Source organism: Arachis ipaensis, chromosome B01 (assembly GCF_000816755.2).
Source record: "Arachis ipaensis cultivar K30076 chromosome B01, Araip1.1, whole genome shotgun sequence".
In the NCBI taxonomy this organism is placed as follows: Eukaryota; Viridiplantae; Streptophyta; class Magnoliopsida; order Fabales; family Fabaceae; genus Arachis; species Arachis ipaensis.
Window position 1 is genome coordinate 31,690,366 of NC_029785.2, and position 21,831 is coordinate 31,712,196.

Below are 21,831 nucleotides of genomic sequence, written 5' to 3' on the forward strand. Positions count from 1 at the left end.
TTATTTCTGTAGGTTTCATTACGTAATCTTCCTTTAATATCATTAATTTTAAATATTATTTGCTACTTAGTATTTTTAAAGTGTTTTAAAAGCAATACAGGACTAAAGAGGTGAAAATCAAGTAGCAAAGAGAGGATGATCAAAGAGCAAGCAAGGTACGTGAAGACCTAAGCCATGCAAGTAAGCTTAGGCATATGCGTGCCACACAAGGAGCAGGGTGTGCCATGCCCTAGAATCGAGAAATAAGGGCAAGCAATGCAGCAAGGAGGCATGCCATGCCCTATCAAGAAGCAAAGCCCTGGGAGCAAGGTAGGCTAGTAGACCATGACATGCTGGGAGTAGGGCGTCCCATACCCTGGGAGAAAAAGTAGAGGCGTTACACACCTGAAGCAGGTTCTTTCAATCAATTACACATTCACTACCTTCAAACAATTCAACATTCAAGTCTTTCAAGTTTTTAGCAAGCTTCAACATTCATCAATTCCATGTTTTATTGATCTAATTATCTATTTAACTCGATATTTGTGTGCTCAGTCCTTTAATCCTCATGGGAACTATATCCATTCACCGTGGTACTACTTAAAAGATCCGGTACACTTGCTAATATCCATGAGCTTCACTTTTTCGCTCATCAGAGGGGAAGACGCCGAGCTTGCATGCTGGGCTGTTGGGCATCCATGCTGAAGGCTAGGCATCTGATTCTTATGTTCCTTGGGCCCAGTTAGACCATCCTTGAACTAGTTTTGTGTTTTTTTCTTTTTTTTTTTTTTATAGAAAGGCTTGAATTCTTGGTTACTTTGAGACAAAAACTCCTGAAAACTCAAAAACACTAATACAACTCCAAATACTTGATTGTTTATGAAATTTTACTGGAAAACATAAGAAATTTGATTAAAATATAACAAAATAAATAAAAAAGAACCCTAAAAACTACTTAAGATGACATGTCATCATGCGATTCAGTAGAGCCTGATCTTTGACAATAGACTTATATGCTGATTTAAGACTAAAACATTCATCATGGGTGTTGGCCTATGCAACTCAGTCTACTTCTTTCCAAGGGGATGGGGGAACATGGTCAAGATCCTCTTTACCACCATTCCAAGCAACCACTTTGCCAGTTTTTTCTCGTTATAAGAACCTGAAACAGTAAGACAATTCATAAGAAAGGCTTATGAATTAACATCATATATTACCTGGGATTTATAACAACCTAGATTACACAAGCTTTGCACCTAGTTATTTCCAAAAAAATAATTTGGGAACCATCACCAATCCATCAAATAATGCTTTTCTATATATCTTTCCATGTTGAGGAAATAGCTTTCCAAATGTTAGACATACCATTCTTTCTAGAGACTCTAGGAATAACATCATATTCTCATAATTATATTTAGATCTCAAGACTCTAGCCCATGGGGAGTCTTTCCTTTCAATAAGACTCCACCTTAGCTTCATTATGAAAGCATGGTTGACGTCTTTGGCAAAGTGAATCCCCAACCCTCCTGAGCTCTTGGGATTGCTTATTTTCTTCCAGCAGAGTAGATATATATTTTTGTTCTCTTCTGTTTCTTCCTATAAAAATTTCTTACATTTATGATCAGTCAAATTACAAGTAGTCTAAGGTAAAAAGGCAGTTTGCATAGTATAACTAGGAAGAGAAAATAGAACAGATTTCACCAAGGTTGCTCGTCCTGCTAGAGATAAGATTAAGGCTTTCCAGTTATTGAGTCTTGAAATTATTTTATTAAGAATATCACTGTTGGTATCTCTATTGACTTTGGAGTGCAAAAATGAGACCGAAAATACTTTCTCAGGTCATCCATTCTCAAAAACTGTAAAGTGTTTGGTGCACAAAATTGTGATCATCAATGGCGCCAACATCATGGTACGCACAATTGTAATCTCAACTCTTTGTCACAACTCCGCACAACTAACCAACAAGTACACTGGGTCGTCCAAGTAATAAACCTTACTTGAGTAAGGGTCGATCCTACGGAGATTGTCGGCTTGAAGCAAGCTATGGTCATCTTGTAAATCTCAGTCAGGCGGATTCAAATGGTTATGGAGAATTGATAATTAAAATATGAATAAAACATAAAATAAAGATAGAGATACTTATGCAATTCATTGGTAGGAATTTCAGATAAGCGTATGGAGATGCTTTGTTCCTTCTGAACCTCTGCTTTCCTATTGCCTTCTTCCAATCATTCATACTCCTTTCCTTGGCAAGCTGTATGTTGGGTTTCACCGTTGTCAATGGCTACCTCCCGTCCTCTCAATGAAAATGTTCCAAATGCGCTGTCACCGCACGGCTAATCAGTTGTTGGTTCTCGATCATGTTGGAATAGGATCCATTGATCCTTTTGCGTCTGTCACTACGCCCAACACTCGCGAGTTTGAAGCTCGTCATAGTCATCCCTTCCCTGATCCTACTCGGAATACACAGACAAGGTTTAGACTTTTTGGATCTCAAGAATGGCCGCCAATTGATTCTAGCCTATACCACGAAGGTTCTAATCTTAGATTAGAAACCCAAGAGATACACATTCAAGCTTTTTTGCATGTAAAATAGAAGTGGTTGTTAGGCACGCATTCATAGGTGAGAATGGTGATGAGTGTCATGGATCATCACATTCATCATGTTGAAGAAAGAATGGATATCTTAGAACAGAAATAGACTTGAGTTGAATAGAAAAACAATAGTACTTTGCATTAATTCATGAGGAACAGCAGAGCTCCACACCTTAATCTATGGTGTGTAGAAACTCCACCGTTGAAAATACATAAGAACAAAAGGGTCTAGGCATGGCCGTAAGGCCAGCCCCCAAACGTGAAAAGGTCTATGAAAGTATGAAAATACAATAGCAAAAGGTCCTATTTATAGAAAACTAGTAGCCTAGGGTTACAGAAATAAGTAATTAATGCAGAAATCTTCTTCTGGGCCCACCTGGTGTGTGCTTGGACTGAGCATTGAAGCTTTCATGTGTAGAGACTTTTCTTGGAGTTAAACGCCAACTTTTGTGCCAGTTTGGGCGTTTAACTCCAGCTTTTATGCCAGTTCTGGCGTTTTGACGCCAGAATTTCTATGCTGACTTGGAACGCCGGTTTGGGACATCAAATCTCAAGCAAAGTATGGACTATTATATATTGCTGGAAAGCCCAAGATGTCTACTTTCCAACGCAATTAAGAGTACGCCAATTAGAGTTCTGTAGCTCCATAAAATCCACTTCGAGTGCAGGGAGGTCAGAATCCAACACCATCTGCAGTCCTTTTTCAGCCTCTGAATCAGATTTTTGCTCAGGTCCCTCAATTTCAGCCAGAAAATACCTGAAATCACAAAAAAACACACAAACTCATAGTAAAGTCCAGATATGTGATTTTTATTTAAAAACTAATAAAAACTAACTAAAATATACTAAAAACATACTAAAAACAATGCCAAAAAGCGTATAAATTATCCGCTCATCACAACACCAAACTTAAATTGTTGTTTGTCCCCAAGCAACTGATAATCAAATAGGATTAAAAGAAGAGAATGTACTATAAATTCCAAAATATCAATGAAACTTAGCTCCAATTAGATGAGCGGGACTAGTAGCTTTTTACCTCTGAACAGTTTTGGCATCTCACTTTATCCCTTGAAGTTCAGAATGATTGGCATCTATAGGAACTCAGAATTCAGATAGTGTTTCAAGGATGAATTCGAAATCATGTACTTCTTGTTCTTTTGTGATTAAAACATTTTTCTTTTAAGAAAGGTGCTGGATTCATAGGGCATTCATAGCTTTAAGACATAGACACTAAGACACTAGTGATCATGTAATAAAGACACAAACATAGATAAACATAAAGCATAAAAATTCAAAAAACAGAAAATAAAGAACAAGAAAATTAAAGAACGGGTCCACCTTAGTGATGGCGGGTAGTTCTTCCTCTTGAAGATCTTATGGAGTGCTTGAGCTTCTCAATGTCTCTTGCTTGCCTTTGTTGCTCCTCTCTCATGATTCTTTGATCTTCTCTAATTTCATGAAGGAGGATAGAATGCTCTTGGTGTTCCACCCTTAGTTGTCCCATATTGGAACTTAATTCTCCTAGGGAGGTGTTAATTTGCTCCCAATAATTTTATGGAGGAAAATGCATCCCTTGAGGCATCTCAGGGATTTCATGATGAGGAATTTCCTCATGCTCTTGTCCATGAGTGGGATCTCTTGTTTGCTCCATCCTTTTCTTAGTAATGGGCTTGTCCTCATCAATGAGGATGTCTTCCTCTATGTCAATTCCAACTGAATTGCAAAGGTGACAAATGAGATGAAGGAAGGCTAACCTTGACAAAGTAGAGGACTTGTTCGCCACCTTGTAGAGTTCTAGGGATATAACCTCATGAACTTCTACTTCCTCTCCAATCATGATGCTATGGATCATGATAGCCCGGTCTATAGTAACTTTAGACCAGTTGCTAGTGGGAATAATTGAGCGTTGGATGAACTCCAACCATCCCCTAGCCACGGGCTTGAGGTCATGCCTTCTTAGTTGAACCGGCTTCCCTCTTGAATCTTTCTTCCATTGAGCACCCTCTTCACAAATGTCTATGAGGACTTGGTCCAACCTTTGATCAAAGTTGACCCTTCTAGTGTAGGGGCGTGCATCTCCTTGCATCATGGGCAAGTTGAATGCCAACCTTACATTTTCTAGACTGAAATCTAAGTATTTCCCTCGAACCATTGTAAGCCAATTCTTTGGCTCCGGGTTCACACTTTGATCATGGTTCTTGGTGATCCATGCATTGGCATAGAACTCTTGAACCATTAAGATTCCGACTTGTTGAATGGGGTTGGTGAGAACTTCCCAACCTCTTCTTCGAATCTCATGTCGGATCTACAGGTATTCACCCTTTTTGAGCTTGAAAGGGACCTCGGGGATTACCTTCCTCTTGGCCACAACTTCATAGAAGTGGTCTTGATGCACCCTTGAGATGAATCTCTCCATCTCCCATGACTCGGAGGTGGAAGCTTTTGCCTTCCCTTTCCTCTTTCTAGAGGTTTCTCTGGCCTTAGGTGCCATAAATGGTTATGGAAAAACAAAAAGCAACACTTTTACCACACCAAACATAGAAGGATTGCTCGTCCTCGAACAAAATAAGAAGGAAGAGAGTAGAGGAAGAAGAAATAGAGGAGATGGAGGGGGTTAGTGTTTTGGCCAAGGGGGAGAAGTAGTGTTTAAGATGTCTGAAAATGAAGGGGTGAAGATGGGTTTATATAGGAGTGGGGAGAGGGTAAGGTTCGGCCATGTATGAGTGGGTTTGGGAGGGAAAGCGGTTTGAATTTGAATGGTGAGGTAGGAGGGGTTCATGATGGATGGATGTGGATTGGTGAAGGGTTTATGGAGAAGAGGGTAGGATTTGATAGGTGAGGGGTTTTTGGGGAAGAGGTATTGAGGTGATTGGTGAAGGGTATTTGGGGAAGAGTATTATGAAAAGGTTTGAAGAAGAGAGAGAGTGAGTTGAGGTTGGTGGGGATCCTGCGGGGTCCATAGATCCTGAGGTATCAAGGATTTCTCATCCCTGCACCAATAAGGCTTGTAAAATGCCCTTTGCTACCAATCCTGGCGTTAAACGCCAGGTTGCGTCCTATTTCTGGCGTTTAACGCCAGCTTCTTACCCTTTTCTGGCGTTAAACGCCAGTCTGGTGCCCATTTTTGGTGTTAAATGCCCAGAATGGTGCCAGACTGGGCGTTTAACGCCCATTCTGCTGCCCTTACTAGCGTTTAAACGCCAGTAGGCTTCTCCTCCAGGATGTGCTATTTTTCATTCTGTTTTTCAGTTTGTTTTTGCTTTTTCAATTGTTTTTGTGACTTCACATTATCATCAACCTACAGAAAACATAAAATAACAATAGAAAATAGAAATTTAACATAGATAAGTAAAATTGGGTTGCCTCCCAACAAGCGCTTATTTAATGTCAGTAGCTTGACAGTGGGCTCTCATGGAGCCTCACAGATACTCAGAGCATGATGATGGCCTCTGTACACCAAACTTAGAATTTGGTTGTGGCCTCCCAACACCAAACTTAAAGTTTGAATGTGGGGGTTTTGTTTGACTCTGTATTGAGAGAAGCTTTTCATTCTTTTTCTCCATGGTTACTGTTCATACCTTGGGTCGAGCTATCCGACCTGGGATGATCGACGATAAAGCGACCGACCTCTTTGGGTCAAGCAAACTGACTTCTTCTTAAAGAACTCGGCCGAGTCAACAAGAGAGCCCAATAAAGGGCCCAGGTAGAGGAACACGACTCAAATCCTAAGGCAGCCCAAGCCTATAGAGATAAAGGCGGTTCCGTTGAAGATACACTGACCTCAACTCAAAAGATCAAGATAAGATAAGATAACTAACTTATCTTATCCAAAAGGTCACACCTCACCTTTATAAATACACTGGAACATCCAGGTATAACTCATACTCTGATTCTACATAACACCTGTTTAATACCCGTGCTAACTTAAGCATCGGAGTCTCTTGCAGGTACCCCCCACCCTTCGGTGGTAGAGGATCAGTAGCACGTTCAATCCAAACAAGTCAGACGCGCCAGCTCTGACCGCCATTTACCAGCTGGACACATCGGTTCCGACCAGCACAGAAGATCTCGTCCGAGATCGACCTACAGTTTCAGGTAACCCTCGGAACATTGGCGCCGTTGCCGGGGACCTGGAAGTCATCCCATCACCATGGCAGACGATCATGACAACGACCACGATTCGTATTTAGAAAACAGAATGCCGCACAAAAATGCGGACACCCCACCAAAAGATACCCCGGAATCCAACGGAGACAAAAATTCAGCAAACCCGGGAGCAATAGAAGCACTTCAAGATCGCTTAAAGCAACTCGAAAAAGAAACCCAACAACAACGAGAGATCGGAAAGGATCTACAAAGAGAGGTACGGTGACGACGAGAATTGGAAGAAAAATTACTACAATTAAAAGCCGATCTCAAATCAAAAACCCCTCAAATCACTCCCGAGGAAAGCTCACGCAAAGAACAGGATCCATTCACCAGGGAGATCATGAAAACCAAGATCCCAAAGGACTTCAAACTACCGGATATGACTTTATATGACGGCACCACAGATCCTAACCATCATCTCAGCAATTTCAGAAGTAGAATGTACCTTACCGACGCCTCAGATGCCGTTCGCTGTAAAGCTTTTCCAACAACCCTCACGAAGACGGCAATCGGATGGTTCAACAACTTACCTCCAAAGTCCATCTCAAACTTCGACGATCTGGCCAAAAAGTTCCTAGCCAGATTCTCCATCCAGAAAGATAAGGCCAAGCACGCCTCCAGTCTACTAGGGATCAAGCAAGGAGATCGGGAGAGCCTCCGCAACTACATGGAAAGATTCAATAAAACATGCATGGACATACAAAGTTTACCCACAGAGGCCGCCATCATGGGACTCATCAACGGCCTACGAGAAGGACCTTTCAGCCAATCTATATAAAAAAAGTACCCGACCTCCTTGGATGAAGTACAGGAACGAGCTGAAAAATACATCAATATGGAAGAAAACGCCCGATTGGGAGAAACCTCAAAATCTGGATCCTCCTACCGGGATAAAGACAAAGAATCCAGAAAGAAAGAAGATCGACAAGGGGAGAAAATAAAAAAATACCATAATTACACTCCTCTCAGGGCATCCCTGGTCGACGTGTACAAAGAAGTCTGCCATACAGAGAAAATCCCCCCAGCGCGACCGCTCAAAGGCAAAAGGGGAGGGGGAAACTAGAAGGAATATTGTGAATACTGATGACATGTCACCATGTCATGTTTTTCTATGCTTTTTCATTTGTTTTCAATAGGTTTTATGCACTTTCTTGAGCCATAAGCAAGCCAATTGGGTAGATTTTCATGTTTCCTTTGATTTAATCAACCATAGATGAATTAATGGAATTTCATGAGGTTTTATGCTATAATTGTCATATATTATGAAAGAATAAATATCTCATGATTTTGAGCATAGCTTTGATGTATTTGGTTGATTAATGATAGGTGAAGAAAGCTTGGGGAAAGGTTGAAGCAAGAAGGAATGGCTAGGAGGAAAAGAGAACAAAAAGCTTGAGCAAAAGTTTTCCTCAAACTTTAGCTCAAACTTTTGGATAAGTGAAAACACACCAGGGAACAAAAAGCTTGAGCAATGAGGCCAACTGACCTCTGCACCTTCGATGGAGTATAACTCGAGCTGTAGAGCTCCAAATGATGTGCTCCCAACGGCATTGGAAAGTAAACATCCAGGACTTTCCAACAATATATAATTGTATGGGGTGGACAATACGTTTGAGCCTCCAAAACTGGCATTTTCGACCACGTTTGAGGCAAACTTTACCTCAAACGTTGGGCACCAAAGCCAGCGACCCTGTCCTCTTCAAAGGAGCATAACTTGAGTTGTAGATGTCCAATTGAGGTGATTCCAATTGGGTTAGAAAGCTGGCATTCAGAGCTTTCCAACCATATATAATAATCTATAGTGGGCATAAAATTGGCAACGTCGACAAGAGGACAAAGTAGCGCCACATATATGTACTAGGGGGCCAACATTTGAGCAAAAGTTTGACCCCAAACTTTGGCTCAAACGTTGGTAGCAGCAAGAATGGGGCAGCTGGTGTAAAAGGTTTGAGTAAAAGTTTGCCTCAAACTTTTACTCAAACTTTTACTCAAATTTTTAAGATTCACAACCCGGTTCACATTGGTTCTCTCTCCAACTCCAAGAGCAATCAACCAAGGCCTCTATCAACCCAATTCCATCAAGAGCAAGGGCCCAATTGACACCACTCAAAGGCACAAGAGATAATTAGAATAGAAATTTCATTTTAATTGTAATTTGTTTTGAATTTCATTTTCATTTTTGAAAAAATGCCTATAAATAGGTATCTGTTTCATTTTATTGGAGCACGAGCTCCACTAGGGAGCATTAGGAATACAGAACTCTCTCTCTTTAGTTTTTCTTTTTGATTTGAATCTTGGATTGAGGGGAGAAGGAATTCTGTTTCCCTCTCGGTCTAAGATTTCTCTTGTTCTGCTTCTGAAATTTTAATTTCTCCTCTACTACAAGTTCCTTTGCTATAAATTTACAATTTAATTTACATTGAGCTTGATTTTGATCTTTGGTTCTCATTGCTTTCTGTTCTCACTGAATTCAATTTACTTTCAAGCAATTTAATTCTTCTGCAAGTGCTCTGCATTTTACATTTCTGTTCATGATCTGATTTACTTTTCCTGCAAGTTTAATTTTCTCTAAGCTTTGATCTATTGCTCTCTTTAATTTCCAGCACCCACTCCCCTTTACATTTGATGCAATTTACTTTTCTTGCAATTTAAGTTTCAGCTATTTTACTTTCTTGTTCTTTAAGTTACTTACAATTTTACTTTCTGCACTTTATAATTCCTGCAAATTTACATTCTGTTGGCTTCAATTGTCACTCAAATCACTCAATGTTAGCTTGACTAAACTAATCACCCACTAAAGTTGCTTGATCCATCAATCCCTGTGGGATCGACCTCACTCCCGTGAGTTTTATTACTTGATGCGACCCGGTATACTTGCCGGTGAGTTTTGTGTCGGATCGTTTTCCGCACATCAAATACCATCGAGTCCGAGGGAACTCCACCTACGAGTGCTTCGACTTAAAGAATATCATAGAAAAATTGGTGAGAGAAGGAAAATTAGATCGATTTCTAGCCACCCGAGATGATGACCAAAGAAAGAGGCGAAGGGACGAAGATGACGGACGAACTGAACGATCACCTCGGACACCAGAAAGACACGTCCACATGATACACGGTGGGTTCGCAGGAGGTGGGATCTCCAAATCATCTCGCAAAAGATATCTCAAAGAAGTATATCATGTCGAAGGAAAGGAGGAAACACTCGACATTCCGGCGATAACATTCACTAAAGAGGACGCATTCAGCATCATCCCGGGACACGATGATCCCATGGTCATCACTGTCATACTGGAAAACGCCAATCTACATCGCACATTAGTGGACCAGGGGAGTTTTGCCGACATCTTATTCAAAACAGCCTTCGACAAACTCGGCTTAGACAAAAAGGAGCTTAGGGCATACCCGAACAGCCTGTTCGGATTAGGAGATACCCCAGTACAACCACTGGGATACATATCGCTACACACAACCTTCGGAAAGGGGAACCAATCTCGGACCCTCAAAATAGACTACATTGTGGTCGATGTAAGTTCAGCCTACAATGCTCTAATAGGTCGGACAACACTCAATCAACTCGGCGCAATAGTCTCAACCCCACATCTATGCATGAAATTCCCAACCACAGAAGGGATAGCCACGATAAAAGCAGATCAAAAGATGGCACGTCACTGTTATAACAAAAGCCTAAACCTTAGAGGAAGGGGAGAGGAGTCTCATACAATTGAACTAGGCGGAGTCCAGCAACGAGAAGAACTCCGTCCGCAGCCAGAAGGCGAGATGGAGAAGATTCAAATCGGAGACACCTCGGACAAAACAACCAATATTGGCATGACCCTAAGAGGAGACTCAAAAGAATTATTGGTACAATTCTTACGAGATAATATCGATCTCTTCGCATGGAAAGCTGCAGACATGCCAGGCATAGACCCTAAGCTAATGTGCCACAAGTTGGCGGTCTACCCAGGATCTCGGCCGGTTCAGCAAAGACAAAGGAAACTCGGGCCAGAACGATCCAAAGCTGTGGAAGAAAAAGTACAGGCCCTACTGGAGGCAGAATTTATAAGAGAAGTCAAGTACCCACTATGGCTAGCCAACGTTGTCTTGGTGAAAAAAGCAAATGGAAAGTGGCGAACGTGCACCGATTACACAGATCTCAACAAAGCCTGCCCAAAAGATCCATACCCACTCCCAAGCATCGACGCTCTGGTAGATGCTTCCTCCGGATACAGATACCTCTCGTTTATGGACGCATACTCGAGATACAACCAAATCCCCATGTATCCACCAGATCAGGAAAAGACCTCGTTCTTAACACCAAAGGCAAACTACTGCTATATCGTGATGCCTTTCGGTCTCAAGAACGCAGGAGCTGCTTATCAAAGGCTAATGAATAAAGTCTTCTCCGGTCACATCGGAAAAATTATGGAAGTCTATGTGGACGACATGTTGATAAAGACACAAAGCGAAGATACATTATTATCCGACCTGGCTCAAGTGTTTGACACCATAAGGAAGCACAACATGCGACTTAATCCCACAAAATGCACCTTCACAGTAGAAGCAGGCAAATTTTTAGGTTTCATGCTCACACAAAGGGGAATTGAGGCAAATCCAGACAAATGTCAGGCCATACTCAAAATGAAGAGCCCAACCTGCGTCAAAGAAGTACAACAACTCAACGGGAGATTGACCGCCTTATCCTGATTCTTAGCAGGAACTGCGATAAGATCTCTCCCCTTCTATGCTACTTTAAGAAAGGGAAAACAGTTCGAATGGACGACAGAATGCGAGCAAGCCTTCCAAGACTTCAAGGAGTTCTTAGGACGGCCACCTATCGTATCTCGACCACGAGAAGGAGAGCCGCTCATACTATATCTCGCAGTAGGGAGCCAGGCAATAGCCTCAGCACTAGTCAGAGAAGACGAACATGGGCAACAACCCGTCTACTTCATTAGCAAGGCACTACAGGAATCCGAGCTGAACTACCAGAAAATAGAAAAATTTGCCTATACTCTTATCCTAACATTTCGACGACTCCGCCCGTACTTCCAGGCTCACACCATTAAGGTTCGAACTGACCAGCCCATAAAAGGAATATTGCAGAAAACAGATCTAGCAGGAAGAATTCTACAATGGGAAGTCGAGTTATTAGAATTCGACCTCCAATACGAAGCTCGGACGGCCATCAAATCACAGTATCTGGCCGACTTTATCGCAGAATTCACAGATGCCTTAGAAACCCCCACAGAATTGAATCTTTATGTGGATGGTTCTTCAAATAAAACTGGAAGCGGTGCAGGCGTGATAATAGAAAGCAACCAAGGAACCCAAGTTGAGCTCTCCCTCAAGTTCGGATTCCCGGCCTCAAACAACCAAGCAGAATATGAAGCATTATTAGCTGGTTTGAAGCTGGCTAAAGAGGTCGGAGCTCAAAAACTCAACATTTACAGCGATTCACAAGTGGTCACATCACAAATAACAGGGAACTACCAAGCCAAAGATCCCACCATGAAAAGGTATTTGGATAAAACCAAGGAACAGCTCGGACAAATTCGGGAGTACAAGATCTGCCACATACCCCGCGAACAAAATGCCCGAGCTGATGTACTCTCAAAATTAGCCAGCACCAAACCAGGGGACAACAATAGAAGCCTCATCTAGGAAATGTTACAGAACCCGTCAATCTCGGAAGAGAAAAATGTCCTAACTATAACAAGTCAGGACCAAGGATAGATAACCCCCATAATCAACTACCTCAAAACAGGAACGCTCCCCACAGAAGAAAAGGAGGCAAAGAGGTTAAAAAAGGAGGCACAGTACTACACCATCATAAATAACATCCTGTACAAAAGAGGAATCTCAATACCTTTACTAAAATGCGTACCGACCTCCAACACAAGAGAAGTGCTAGAAGAAATACATAGCGGCATTTGAGACAATCATCTCGGAGCACAAGCTCTCGCCAAAAAGGTACTCCGGGCGGGATTTTATTGGCCAACTCTACAGAAAGAAGCTACAAAATTTGTAAAGACATGTCCACCATGTCAGAAACATGCTAACTTCCACATCGCCCCGCCAGAAGAGCTCATCAGCGTGACCTCGCCTTGGCCATTTGCAAAATGGGGACTCGATCTTCTCGGCCCCTTCCCACAAGGATCAGGACAAGTTAAATTCCTTATAGTAGGGGTAGATTACTTTACAAATTGGATTGAGGCAGAGCCCCTAGCCAACGCCACCGCTCAAAGAAGCCGAAAATTCTTATATAGAAACATTGTCACGAGGTTCGGGGTTCCATATTCAATAACCACAGACAATGGCACTCAATTCACAGATACAGGCTTCAGAAAACTAGTAGCCGACTTGAATATAAAGCACCAGTACACCTCCGTTGAACACCCACAAGCCAATGGACAAGCCGAAGCCGCTAACAAAGTCATACTGGCTGGATTAAAACGGAGATTACAAGATGCAAAGGGAGCCTGGGAAGAAGAGCTTCCACAGGTCCTATGGGCGTATCGAACAACGCCACATTCCACCACGAAGGAATCTCCCTTCCAATTAGCATACGGAATAGAGGCGATGATCCCAGTAGAGATTGAGGAAGGGTCGCCTAGAGTAATTCACTACAATGAGGAAGCAAACTTCCAACTGCAGAGAGAAGAGCTCGACTTGTTACCCGAAATCCAGGAAAGAGCTCAGATCAGGGAAGAAGTTCTAAAGCGCCGAATGGCTTCCAGATATAATCAAAACGTAGTACCGAGAAGTTTTGCAGAAAATGATCTCATCCTAATCCGAAATGATATCGGAACAACTCGACCAGGAGAAGGAAAGCTGGCAGCAAACTGGAAAGGACCCTACCGAGTTGTAGAAGTACTTGGAAAGGGCTACTACAGACTGTCTGAACTCGATGGACGAGAGCTTCCCAGGTCATGGCACGCCTGCAACCTAAGAAGGTACTACAGTTAGAAGAGATAAAAGACCTCATCATTGGATGCACTCTTTTTCCTGAAAAGGTTTTTTAATGAGGCACCAAGTTGAGACTCAAACAATCCCATATGTATATATTTGCACTTTTTCTTTAAATAAAATATATTTTAGATATTCTACAAAGATCTCAAGACGCATTAATCTGAAGCATTCATCGTCCAATTATAAAGCAACAGATCGGCAGAAAGTGAAAAACAATTTCACTGCACGATCACGATAAAGACAACCGTCCGATAAAGGTGAAAACGCGATTCACCCAAAGTACGATCTAGAGATGACAACCACTTTCTACAAATTGGCAAAGATGAACACAGAATAATGTAAGAAGTTATCGAAAGTGATCTAAAAAAGAACCTGACGAGGTCTTACGGATTGCTAAAATAATAACTTAAAGACTGGTCGAACATTAAGAAGTCGAACCAAGTCAAACCAAGTTATAAGTAAACCCTAGAAAGAGGTCTAGCCAACCCTATTAAAGAGGATTACTTTAACTTAGAAGGGCCCGACATAACAAAGTCAGCCCAAAACGAAAAGTTATCAAAGTAGTCCCTGAAAGAGATCTGACAAAGATCCAAGAAAGAGGACTACAAAAAAATAACTTAAAGGAGACCGACATAATGAAGTCGGACTCCTACTACTAAAAAGTTATAAAAGTAATCCCTGAAAGAGATCTGACAAAGATCCAAGAAAGAGGACTACAAAAAATAACTTAAAGGAGACCGACATAATAAAGTCGGACTCCTACTACTAAAAAGTTATAAAAGTAATCCCTGAAAGAGATCTGACAAAGATCCAAGAAAGAGGATTACAAAAATAACTTAAAGGAGACCGACATAACGAAGTCGGACTCCTACTACTAAAAAGTAGTAAAAGTAATCCCAGAAAGAGATCTGACAAAGATCCAAGGAAGAGGATTACAAAAACAACTTAGAAAAGGACGACGTAAAGAAGTCGGCCTACTACAAAGCAAGTTACAAAGGTAACCCCTGAGAAAGACGGGACAAAGGACTGCCAAAACAACTTGGAGGACCAACTTGAAGGAATCGGTTATAGATCGTCAGAAATACAAGCAAAAGCGAGAAAACCGAAAAACAAGTCGGACCCACATAACCATAACCTCAAAAGATCCAAGCTACAAACAATAAAACAAAGCAATCTGAGGAGGTCGAGATGCAAGATTTCAAACATCAGTAGAAAAAATTCCAAGAAGCAACTTGAAAAAAGTTATAAGGCTCGGAAGGCCACCAAAACCTACCATAAAGAGATAGCGAGCTACCTTTTGTTCGTCAAAATAAAAAAGTTGCTAAACAAGCAACTTGAAAATGTCAGCACTTAAATAAAAATTTTTAAAAGCCCACAAGCCGGGCCAACTACATATCCAGAAAGAGATCAGCAAACATCAGGAGCCTTCTTGGCAGCATCAGGACAAGGAGAAGGAGGACGAGTTTGGATCGGAACAGCGTCCACAGTTCCATGCTCCCGGTTCAGAATCTGGCAATTCGAGTCAAGCGCAGCAGGAGGAACTAAAGAGGTCGACACTTTGGCAGAGGACGCAGGGGGAACAACCTTATCATCACCATCCTCATCATCAGGGACAATCTTGCCATCCCTGACAACGTTGTCCAGGCTAAAAGAGGTGAGATCGGCTTCGGGAGCAATGACCTGAACTTGCTCCCTCAAGTTCTCATAAGCAGCAGTCACGCTGCCAACAAGATGACTTTGGAGCTCAGAATAATCTTCCCGAACACTGTCGAGCTCCCCCCTCTGGCGTATCACCTCCCAATAAGATGCAACGTAACTCTCCTTATGCATCATGGCTGCGTCCTCAGCCAACCTCAAAGAAGCCGCCAGTGATTGAGAACTTGCCTCCTCGTTCTTCAAGTCCTTCTCCAGCTTGGCTACCTTTATCTCAAGCTCCTCCTTCAACTCCTTCATCCGATCAAACTCTTGTTTCGCCTCCTCCATAAACGCTTTAGTGGCGTGGAGAGGGAGATTCTGAGCAGTCCGATATATGGCAGCCGCCATATACGCCATCTTCACATGATTTCGGGCAATAAATTCCAAGTGACAGAGGATGGACACATCGTCCATGGACAGAGCGCCGTAGGGACCGATTTACTGATCCACAAATTCAATGGGATTAAAATCAGGAGCATCGAGGTCAAAGGGCTCAGCAGTCTTTTGTTTTTTATTGGGAGGAGCAACAGAGGGAGCAGCAGAAGTAGGGTGAGGATCCACCAAACGGACTCGGGGTGTAGGGATCACCTTCTTCACCCCGGGAGAACTCAGCACTGATAGCTTCTTGCGCACTTGGGAGGACCCCTCCCCAGCCGCTTTGGCCGCAACATTTCTGGCAGCAGTCGCCCTCTGCGCCCTCTTAAAAGCTTTCATGGATTCACTATTCTTCATTGCCTCTGCAAATAAAACAAGAAAATTCATCTACAAGTCGAACAAGTCAGAGAGACAGCTACAAGCAACATAAACAAAAGAAACACAAAATACCCAATTCAGTTTGAAGAATAGAAGGATTGGTTAGAAATTTCTTTGTGTCAAGATGGGGAGATTGACCCCAGCGTTCTTCCAAAATAGTCACAAAGGCTTGCTCAGCCTCATCCAATATTTCCCATGAATACCTGGAGACCCTCACGTCTTTTTGCCATTCCAAGGGAAAAGCAGGTTCGTCATTCTCATCCAGAAAAAAGGGGCGAGCTCCTTCAACAGCTCGGACATTGAAAAAGTAGTTTTTAAAATCACGAAACGACTCGTCAAACATGGAAAAAACCTTTTTTCCCTGGGTAGAACAAAAGGAGACCCAAGCTGACTTCTTTTTTACTACACCGGGCTTAGTCAAGACAAACAGATAGAAAAAGAGAGATTGGGAAGCAGGAATACCAAAATCATTGCACAACAATTGGAAGATTTTAATAAAACCCCAGAAATTAGGGTGAAGTTGAGAAGGGGCAACATTACAAGACCATAACAGGTCGGTTTCAAATTGGGTAAAAGGAAGGGTGATACCCAGCTGACCAAAGAAAAAATCATAAGCATAAAAGAAGGGGTGACCATCAACAACCCGAGTTGAAAAGCAGACTCTCTCGTCAGAAGAAGGAGGGACAAGTTCATAGTTCTTCTCATCACCAGAATTACTACAGACACTATGAAACTGCCTAAGCTGAGCACAAAATTCAGAATCAACCAGCGAGACACACATGAGAACCATGGAGTCCACCCAATCGGCCATACCCGCAGGAACCTGGGAAGGCATCTCTACAACGTTATTTCGGGAAGACATGAGGTCAACTAAATCCTACAAAAAGAAAAGAAGAATGGATTACTTAAAAACATCTCAGACATGGGGCAAAACATCTCGACGGATGGATAAATAAAAAAGGGAAAACCCCAAGACTCAAGACAAAAAGTCTTGGGGCATCCCTTGGAGGCAGTAAACAAGTAAGGTCTTTAAGTTATTTTTACAGCCTACATCCCGGCACTCATCAAAATAAAATCCAGAAAGAAAACAAAGGAAGCAAAAATGCAAAAGGTCCACCCTTCTACAGTTTATCAGGAAAAGCATTGCTCCTACAGTTTATCAGCGGAAAGCACTATTTCCATAGTTTATCAGAAATTCCAAAAAGGGCCAAGTGGAAAAACAGCAAAGACACAATCTTTTTTCAGAATCAAACAAAGTCATCATTTCAAAGCTTCAAATACAAAAGCATTTACAAACATGCAAAGTTCTAAAAGTATCAAGCAACAGATGGAGAAACTACAAGACACACAGTGATCAGCAAAAAAGATAGAAAGATCCAAACTTTCTCAAAACAGACACAAAAATAGTGTAGAGGAAGGAAGGAAGAAGAGTCAAACCTGCGAAATGAGAGAAACTGCGAAGAAAAGCAGGGAAGCGGAAGGCAAAAGCCAGAATCACCCTTCTCCCACGAAGAAGCAAAGCGACAAAGCAACGTCGCTAGGCTAAAACGCGCAACTGCAAACTCCAGGTAGAAGCTTCAAAAAAATCAAAAAAGTTGAAAGCGAGAGAATGAAAGAAGAAATATGAAAAAGTTACGAAAAGGGTGAAGGAGAGAAACCGTTTCTGGAGTACAAAATTCAAAAATAGGGAAGTTAGGGAAACGGGGCAATTAATTGTCAATTAAATGCGGATATTAAAACCGCTTGCATTCCCAAAAAAGCGCTAATACAAAAGCGCGCGCTTGTAGAGGAAAACGTTCTACATTCAAAAGCTGCTACAAAAAGAAGTCGACAAGATGCTTGAGTTCGGCTTCACTACAAAAAGGACCAAGGATTCGACCTCGACAGAGAAAACCGAGCTCAAGCAGGGGCACTGTTCATACCTTGGGTCGAGCTATCCGACCTGGGATGATCGACGATAAAGCGACCGACCTCTTTGGGTCAAGCGGACCGACTTCTTCTTAAAGAACTCGGCCAAGTCAACAAGAGAGCCCAATAAAGGGCCCAGGTAGAGGAACACGACTCAAATCCTAAGGCAGCCCAAGCCTATAGAGATAAAGGCGGTTCCGTTGAAGATACGCTGACCTCAACTCAAAAGATCAAGATAAGATAAGTTAACTAACTTATCTTATCCAAAAGGTCACACCTCACCTTTATAAATACACTGGAATACCCAGGTATAACTCATACTCTGATTCTACATAACACCTGTTTAATACTCGTGCTAACTTAAGCATGGGAGTCTCTTGCAGGTACCCCCCACCCTTCGGTGGTAGAGGATCAGCAGCACGTTCAATCCAAACAAGTCGGACACACCAGCTCCGACCGCCATTTACCAGCCGGATACATCGGTTCCGACCAGCACAGAAGATCTCGTCCGAGATCGACCTACAGTTTCAGGTAACCCTCGGAACAGTTACAGAGGGAGATCCTTGATCTTTAAACACAAGGGAGTCCTCATTCACTTGAAGGACCAATTCTCCTCTGTCAACATCAATCACAACTTTTGCTGTGGCTAGGAAGGGTCTGCCAAGGATGATGGATTCATCCATACACTTCCCAGTATCTAGGATTATGAAATCAGCAGGGATGTAGTGGTCTTCAACCTTTACCAAGACATCCTCTACAAGTCCATAAGTCTGTTTCCTTGAATTGTCTGCCTTCTCTAGTGAGATTCTTGCAGCTTGTACCTCAAGGATCCCTAGCTTCTCCATTACAGAGCGAGGCATGAGGTTTATGCTTGACCCTAGGTCACACAGAGCCTTCTCAAAGGTTATGGTGCCTATGGTACAAGGTATTGAGAACTTTCCAGGATCTTGTATCTTCAGAGGTAATTTTTGCCTAGTCAAGTCATCCAGTTCTTTGTTGAGCAAAGGGGGTTCATCCTCCCAAGTCTCATTACCAAATAGCTTGGCGTTTAGCTTCATGATTGCTCCAAGGTACATAGCAACTTGTTCTTCAGTAACATCTTCATCCTCTTCAGAGGAAAAATACTCATCAGAGCTCATGAATGGCAAAAGTAAATTCAATGGAATCTCTATGGTCTCAGTGTGAGCCTCAGATTCCCATGATTTTTCATTAGGGAACTCCTTAGAGGCCAATGGACGTCCATTGAGTTCTTCTTCATTGGAGATCACTGCCTCTTCCTCCTCTCCAGGTTCGGTCGTGTGGGTTATATTGATGGCCTTGCACTCTCCTTTTGGATTCTCTTCTGTATTGCTTGGAAGAGTACTAGGAGGGAGTTCAGTAACTTTCTTACTTAGCTGACCCACTTGTGCCTCCAAATTTCTAATGGAGGACCTTATTTCAGTCATGAAACTTTGAGTGGTTTTAATTAAATCAGAGACTACAGTTGCTAATTCAGAGTGGTTCTACTTGGAATTCTCTGTTTGTTGCTGAGAAGATGATGGAAAAGGTTTGCCATTGCTAAACCTATTTCTTCCACCATCATTTTTGTTGAAGCCTTGTTGAGGCCTCTGTTGATCCTTCCATGAGAGGTTTGGATGATTTCTCCATGAAGGATTATAGGTGTTTCCATAGGATTCTCCCATGTAATTCACCTCTTCCATTGCTGGGTTCTCGGGATCATAAGCTTCTTCTTCAGATGAAACTTCTTTAGTACTGATTGTTGCTGCTTGCATTCCAGACAGACTCTGAGAAATCATATTGACTTGCTGAGTCAATATTTTGTTCTGAGCCAATATGGCATTCAGAGTATCAATCTCAAGAACTCCTTTCTTCAGACTTGTCCCATTATTCACAGGATTCCTTTCAGAGGTGTACATGAATTGGTTATTTGAAACCATTTCAATGAGTTCCTGAGCTTCTGCAGGCGTCTTCTTCAGATGAAGAGATCCTCCAGCAGAGCTGTCCAATGACATCTTGGATAGTTCAGACAGACCATCATAGAAGATACCTATGATGCTCCATTCTGAAAGCATGTCAGAAGGACACTTTCTAATCAAGTGCTTGTATCTTTCCCAAGCTTCATAGAGGGATTCACCTTCCTTCTGTCTGAAGGTTTGGACCTCCACTCTAAGCTTGCTCAACTTTTGAGGTGGAAAAAATTTGGCCAAGAAAGCATTGACTAACTTTTCTCAAGAGTTCAGGCTATCTTTAGGTTGTGAGTCCAACCGTGTCCTAGCTCTGTTTCTTACAGCAAAGGGAAAAAGCATAAGTCTATTGTTGGCATTGTTGTTGTTTTTGACTGCCATGTCTTCTTCTCATTTGAAAAGTTCTGTTAGGTCCTCTATAAAGAGTTGTACTTTAGCTTCTTTTAGCTTTCTCTTCAAGGTCCTTTCAAGGTCAGGATCAGCTTCAACAAGAATGCCATTGTCCTTACTCCTGCTCATATGAAAAGAGAGGAGAAGAAAATATGGAATCCTCAATGTCACAGTATAGAGATTCCTTGAGGTGTCAGAGGAAAATAAAAATAGAAGGATGAGGTAGAGAAGAGAGAATTCGAACTTATCAAGAGGGACAGAGTTTGAATTGCTGATAACGGAGAAGTGTTAGTCCTTTAAATAGAAGGATTTGAGAAGAGGGGAAGAATTTTCGAAATTAAAGTAAAAAGATTTTGAAATAATTAAAAGAAATTTTGAAAATTTGGTAAATGATTTTTGAAAACTAAGATTGGGAAAGAAATTAAGTGATTTTTGGAAAAGATTTTGAAATTAGAAATAAAAAAGATATGATTAAAAATTAATTTTGAAAAAGATGTAATTAAAAAGATATGATTGAGAAGATATGATTGAGAATCAAATTAAAAAGAGAAATTTTTAAAATTAGAGTTGATTACTTGACTAACAGGAAATTAAAAGATATTATTCTAGAATTAAAATTTGATCCTTTCTTAATAAGCAAGTAACAACTTGAAAATTTTGAGTTAAATCATTAATTGTAGCAAGGATTTTCGAAAATAATAATAATTTAAAAAATGGAAAGAAATTGATTTTGAAAAGATATGATTAAAGAGATATGATTTGAAAAAGATTTGATTTTGAAAAATTATGAATATTTGAAAATAAAATCTTCCCTCTAGTGTCCTCCTGGCATTAAACGCCCAGAATGGCATCCATTTTGGCATTTAATGCCCAAAATGCTACCTTTTTGGGCGTTTTAATGCCCAGCCAGGTACCCTGGCTGGCGTTTAAACGCCAGTTTTCCTTCCACACTAGGCGTTTTGAATGCCCAGCTTTTTCTCTATAATTCCTCTACTGCATGTTCTGAATCTTCAATTCTCTGTATTATTGACTTGAAAAGACATGGGTGGAAAACTAAGATTAAACAAATAATGCATGCAGGACACCAAACTTAGAAGTTTGTATACTAAGGACTATAACAATTTGAAAATGCATATGAGAAACAATAAAAGACACAAAACAAGAGAATTTAAAGATCAGAGCAAGGAAATCATCAAGAACAACTTGAAGATCAATGAAGAACATAATGCTTGTAAATTTCTAAAATTAGAATAATGCAATTGACACCAAACTTAAGATTAGACACTAGACTCAAACATAAAATATTTTTTATTTTAAGATTTTATAAATTTTTTTTTGTAATTTTTTTCGAAAATTAAGTGGAAAAAGAGAAAAAAGGACTTCAAAATTCTTAATGAGAATTCCAGGAATCATGCAATGTTAGTCTAAA